General features: G+C 39.7%; 1 pseudogene; it reads right to left on the reverse strand.

Annotated features, from left to right (window-relative positions):
* Nucleotides 1-2485: 2485 nt before the first annotated feature.
* On the reverse strand, nt 2486-5655 carry LOC117904734 (annotated as a pseudogene).
* Between the last annotated feature and the right edge of the window lie 286 nt (nt 5656-5941).

A 5941-nucleotide genomic window follows, 5' to 3' on the forward strand; every position in this document is an offset into this window, starting at 1 on the left:
ACTCCAGGAATTTCTGAACAAACTGACAACAATCAGTCTCCATAATAAACCAGAAGTATCCCAATCTCATAATTATATGCGTTAACATGTGTCCACCCATATGCGGACCACAAACTCCTGCATAAACCTCTTTCATCACTCGATCTGTAGAGGCTTGATCCAAACATAAGAGAAGCATACCATTGTCCGATCGTCTATATAAAGTCTCTCCACATATTACAAATCTAGTGGCTAACTACCTTAATGCTCTTTGATCCTTGGCTGTCGTAGCCTTAGGGTATGTGCCAAATATGAGAAACTGATGAATGTCATGAAACCATGGTAAGTCATCCTGGACCTCTATCTCATCAATCAAGTGACAATATGCAAGCGCATATCTAGTCCCAATCAACAAGGGATGAATTATCACATTAGTTGGAATGTCAACTGTAGAAGCTAGGGTAGCTAAGGCATCAACAAACTGATTTTGTGCTCTAGGGAGATGAATGTATTTCAACTCTTCAAAATTTTCAATCAATAACTCTAGGTAGGCATGGTATGGATTTAGCTTCATGTCTCTGGTCTTCCAGTCACCCCGAACCTATCTAAGTACTAGATTGGAATCACCAAGTACATCCATTTGTGTGATGCCAAGCTCTAATGCAATCTCTAAACCGAGGATACATGCTTCATACTCAATAATATTATTTGTGGTGGGGTGGTAATTAGAAAATGTTAAACAAATAGATCTCATAATGTGATCACCCTATGGGGATACTAACAAAACACCTATCCCATACCCCGAATGATTAGCTACTCCATCGAAGTACATGCGCCAACCTGATAACCTAGTCATAGCGACGAACTCCTCATTTGGAAAATCATCATCAACTAGTCTACTCTCGATTGTTGGTAAGGACGCTAAATGATCTGCAACAACGCTCCCCTTAATGGATTTATGAGAGACGTATTGAATATCAAATTCTATAAGAAGCACTAGTCATCTCATCAGTTTACTAACCAAAGTAGGCCTATCAAACAAGTATCTCAACGGATCAAGGCAGGAAATCAAGTGCACTGAATACTCTGTCATGTAATGCCTTAACCTCCTGGTGGCCCAAACTAACGCCAAACAGAAGTGCTCAATCACAACATATTTCATCTCATACTCCAACATCTTCTTACTCAAATGGTAGATAGCTTGCTTCTTCCTTGAATCATCAAGCTGAGCCCACATGCATCCTAAAGCTATGCCCGAAACTGATGAGTACAAGATCAGTGGACGTCCAGGTATAAGAGGCATGTGGACCCGCATTAATAACGTGCGTCCCCACTCAATCGGCAAGACTTGCTTTTATTTTTGAAAAATTAATTTTTAGAAAAGTCGGAGTCGCCACTTATTTTATTTTTATTTTAAAGGGAAAATAAAACAAGAAAGAAAAACCCTAAAAAGCGACTCCCTAATTTTTGAAAAAAGCGTGTCTTTGAAAAACCCAAGTCTAAGTTCGAGGATCAGGTTACTTATTGGGAAAGTACCTCTAGGAGGTAGCACCCTCTAAGCCCTATAAAGGTTTCTACTGACTAAATTGAAGGAAACGTGGCAATTAATTGATTAATTATAAATACCCAAGTAGGCTAGGTGATTTTGAAAAATAGCATGCTAAACAAGAAAACCAATCACAAATCATGAAGAAAATTTAAGGTGTGTACCTGGACCACTTCTTAAGCGCTATCACAAAACATCAAAGGTTAGTTTAAATAGTATATCACCCAGCATGCACTTTATCATAGATAACCGAACAATGCAACAAATATCAAGACAATCAAACAGGATAGCAAGCATGGGCGCAGTGCACAAAGAAATGGATATTCATGGAATTTTGAAAATAAGGTGATGAAGAGCGTACCTGGATAGCGAACTGAGCGCTAAAATGGGGAACAAGGTTAGCTCAATAACAGGTGTAAAATAATCTCATGTATTCACAAAGAGGAAGCACAATCAATTATCAAACAAACATCCCATTTGAATTAATATCAAAGATGGTGTCTAGAATGTTGGACCCCCCACCAAGATCCAAATTGCTTTTGCACGAATTGATTCAATCAATCCCATTATTTGGAACCATGAAGTTTATTCATGCTTGTTAAAAATCGTGAAAAAAAAAAAGTTGAAAATCAAAGAAAATAATGAAAATGTATGTCAAAAAGAAAATTGACAGCAAAAAGTTTCTTAAAATCTGGACTTTATACATAGAAACTCGTAAGGATGGAATTTTTAGAGAAAGTTGGAATTATTTAATGAAAAAAGTTTTTTGAAATCCAGATTTTAAAGGTGAAAGATCACAAGGAAAAGAACAAGGATCAAGTACCTAATGATCTCTATTGAAACAACATCTGTCCGAAGCTTCATAGCATTCATCATCAAGGCATTCTAAAGATTTGATGTCATTTGCATCTGAAGCAACTGTGGCATCATCTTTAGTGGACATTACTGAAAGAGCATACTTCATAGTGCTCTGTTCGTCCCCATTACCCGACAGTGAGATAGTATGTTGTTTAGTAACTGCATATGATGTACCCTTAGCTCATATATGACTGCCACATCTTCATTAGACAAATCCAACCATTTAACCATCTCACCAGCTATTGAAAGTCCAGTATCAGAATCAAGATAAAATGTAAAATGGTTGTTCTTTGCTCAACATGGATCAACTATATGCAAGGTCGTTGAGATTGAATTATCATCAATTTTCTCCCCTCTTAACTCGAAGAGATTATTTTTGTTGTACCTCTCAATTGTAGAGAAGGAAAATGAGGAGTTCCACTGATGCTTTTCACTAAGTGCTCACTGAAAGCTTCTTGTAGTTAGGATCCATGTCCATGGGTTGCAATTCAGGCTTAGGCAAGTTCATCAGATTGAGCATAAAATTGGATTACTGCAAGCTCATCAAATTCAGGCTTATGAGTGCTCACTGAAAGCCCATCAACCTTAGGGTCCGGGTCCATGCCATGGGATTGAGATTCTGGCAAGTTAAATGAGTTGTGCGTAGAATTGACTAACTACATGTGATTGTAAACAGGCTCCTTCGAATTTTTTATGGCAAAGAATGTGTCCTTTAAGAGCACTTGTACAGGCAATCTCAAGGATGCTGGAACCAAACGCTTCTCTATGAAGTACTTAACTTGGGGGTCACTCACTTTACCAAGGGGAGCATGCATTATACCCGAAGAAACCTTCTTATATATTTGTTCAGGATTTTTGTATTCATTATATGGGTATTCACATGTAATCAACTCTAATATGCACATGCCAAAAGAATATATGTCAACAAGTTCATTATATTCCTCTTCATAAAGATTTGGTGCCATGAACTCTGGAGTACCAATGACACTTCGTGCAGTAGGTTACTGCATGACAATTGCCAAACCCAGATCTCCAATTTTAACTTCTCCATTATTACCATTAACAAAAATGTTATCGCATTTTAAATCCCTATGAATAATGGGCGGATTGTGACTGTGAAGATAGTGTAAACCTCGAAGGATCTGCTTCGCCCAGTTCTTGAGGGCCTTGAGGTCAACATTCTTATGCTTCTTCCGATATTGTCTCAAACTCCCAAAAGCGAATAACTCTGTAATCAAGTTAATGGTCTTGTTCATATCGTCAACCCAAGAGTTATAGAACTTGATGATGTTATCGTGTTTCAATGACATCAGTAGATAAACCTTTTAATATAATCTTTCCAGCTGTAGAAGGGACTGTAATAAATCCTCAGTTTTCGCTTGACCCCATGTGACTTCTATTCCATCTACTTCATCAAATGCCTTGTATACAGTCTCGAATGTTCCTTTCCCCAAGAATTCATTATACCTTGACTCTCTTTGAGATGTCTCACTGGAAGGAGGTAAAGACCAAACAGGAGCAGTGGATGTCAGCCATGCATGACTCTTATCTTCTATCTCTGGAGAGGTATGTGAGTTGAGCAAATTAACTTACTATGAGGAGCTCCGAGAAACCAAGAAATGGTTTAGCAAAGGCAATCGCTGAAAAAGAGGGGCTAGTTATAACCGAACCTTGAGAATCAGAGGACTGATTTCGCTGAAGATGACCTACAGACCCATAAAAAATTCTGGTTCTGGTATTTCAGATAATGGATTCCTCTTTGAAGAACTGAACTGAGCATGCTGCACTTCGATCCCTTGATTAATCCACCTTACAAAGAAGTTCAAGCACATTTTGATTTGATTGAGCAGTCCCGTTTTGGAGATAGATAATAACTGATTTGGGGAAAAAAATCCCTATTTCCATTTCATTAGAATCTTTAGGAATATGACCAGAAAATTTTAGCCAGAAAATCCTTGTTCATGAATTTTTAATCCCAGGGAAACCTGGGGGGACATGGCCTAAATGAAATTTTCGCCTTTCTTGGAATACTCAGTAGAGAGATGCAAAAAAAAGGTGAACCAAAACCAAAGTCAATGCCACCACCATTAATATTGAGAACAAGGAAGCTTTGGAGACTTGTAGAATTGTTGGCTGGTTTTACGGAGTACTAATGCTGGATGATGTTGAGTAAAGCCTTTTGTAAATCGGGATATTGTGTAGAGTAATAGGCATTATTTCAGAAAATTGAGAAAAATTAAGTCACGACAGTAGTTTGAGTTGAACTTCAATCCCTGATTTTTCCACAAATAGTCGACAAATTTCAAAATTTTCCAATGTTCTGTTAACCAGAGTAGTCACATGAAAGATGCAAAGTTGGACGAGCTACTTATTATTGATGTCTACTACAACTGAACCTATTAAAGCAACTAAAGCAAAGGCCATCCTCTTTTCCCCCGCTTCAAGCTGCATAGCTCTCCTATTTGCAATGTCAAGGCTAAATTCTTCACCAGTTTGCCTCCCTACAAGAAGTGTTGACCGATATAGAACCTGCCCAACTATGGAATCTTTAGGAGAATGACCTAGCATTTGCATAAACAGAAAGAATTTCACCCTTATCAATTGTATCTTTTCCAACTTCCTATTATCTTCTTCACTAGAGGTGTTCTCTGAGTCGCCTCCAATTGCAAGATTAGAAAGGGATAAAAAGATTGAACAGGTTTTGTCGGGGAGCAGGTCTTAGAGACCGGTTTGCAGATCCCAATCCAACAGAACAGTCAACAGAGAAAAGCCCGGATCCCTTTGGAGAGGTTATTGTGATACTACCACGATCAAAACTTGCACTTGTTGTTGCTTTCAAGAGAGTAGCCAATGCAGCAGAATCAAATAACTCTTTTCCATCTCCTTCTTCATCAGTGTCCACTTCTTCATCTGAGTCACTTATGTAGGGACCCCTCCCCCCGATGACACGTGGCGCGCATCGCTATCCGGAGCAACTCCATTCGGACTCCCCCAAGAGGACACGTGGCGCGCTCCCTCTATCCGGACTCCCTCAGGGAGAAGCACACGGCACTTGCGAACATCACATCTGGACGATAGCATATCCTATTTGGATATGTTGTCCGGATCATTGACTAAAGTGAGCAAGCCTTGCTATGTCATTCCGACAGCCTACCACAGCCCACATTCCACCGCCTGCAGAGCGATAGGACAGGAATGATGGCAAGTCGCTTCCCACGATCTCTGACAGCCGCCCGTAGAGTGATGATGGCCCTACCACCACTTAGAGGCATCATAACGAACCAAAAAGTCTTCCCACCATTAAAGAGGGAGGCAGAGCTTCTGACACTATATAAAAGAGCCTTCACACAAGGAGGAAGGTAAGCTGACTATCCCTGAAAAAGCTTGATAGCTTAATCTCTTGAGCCATGGCTGACAAAACCATCGGAGGGTGTGTCCGGACATCCTGTCCGGACATCTTTTGCAGGGAAGACTGAACCAGAACTCAATCTTGGTTGAAAGTGTGCGTCCATTTGGCAGCTATGTGGATCATTGGGATGCAAGGCCTCAACAACTTAC

This window comes from Vitis riparia, chromosome 17, assembly GCF_004353265.1.
Source record: "Vitis riparia cultivar Riparia Gloire de Montpellier isolate 1030 chromosome 17, EGFV_Vit.rip_1.0, whole genome shotgun sequence".
In the NCBI taxonomy this organism is placed as follows: domain Eukaryota; kingdom Viridiplantae; phylum Streptophyta; class Magnoliopsida; order Vitales; family Vitaceae; genus Vitis; species Vitis riparia.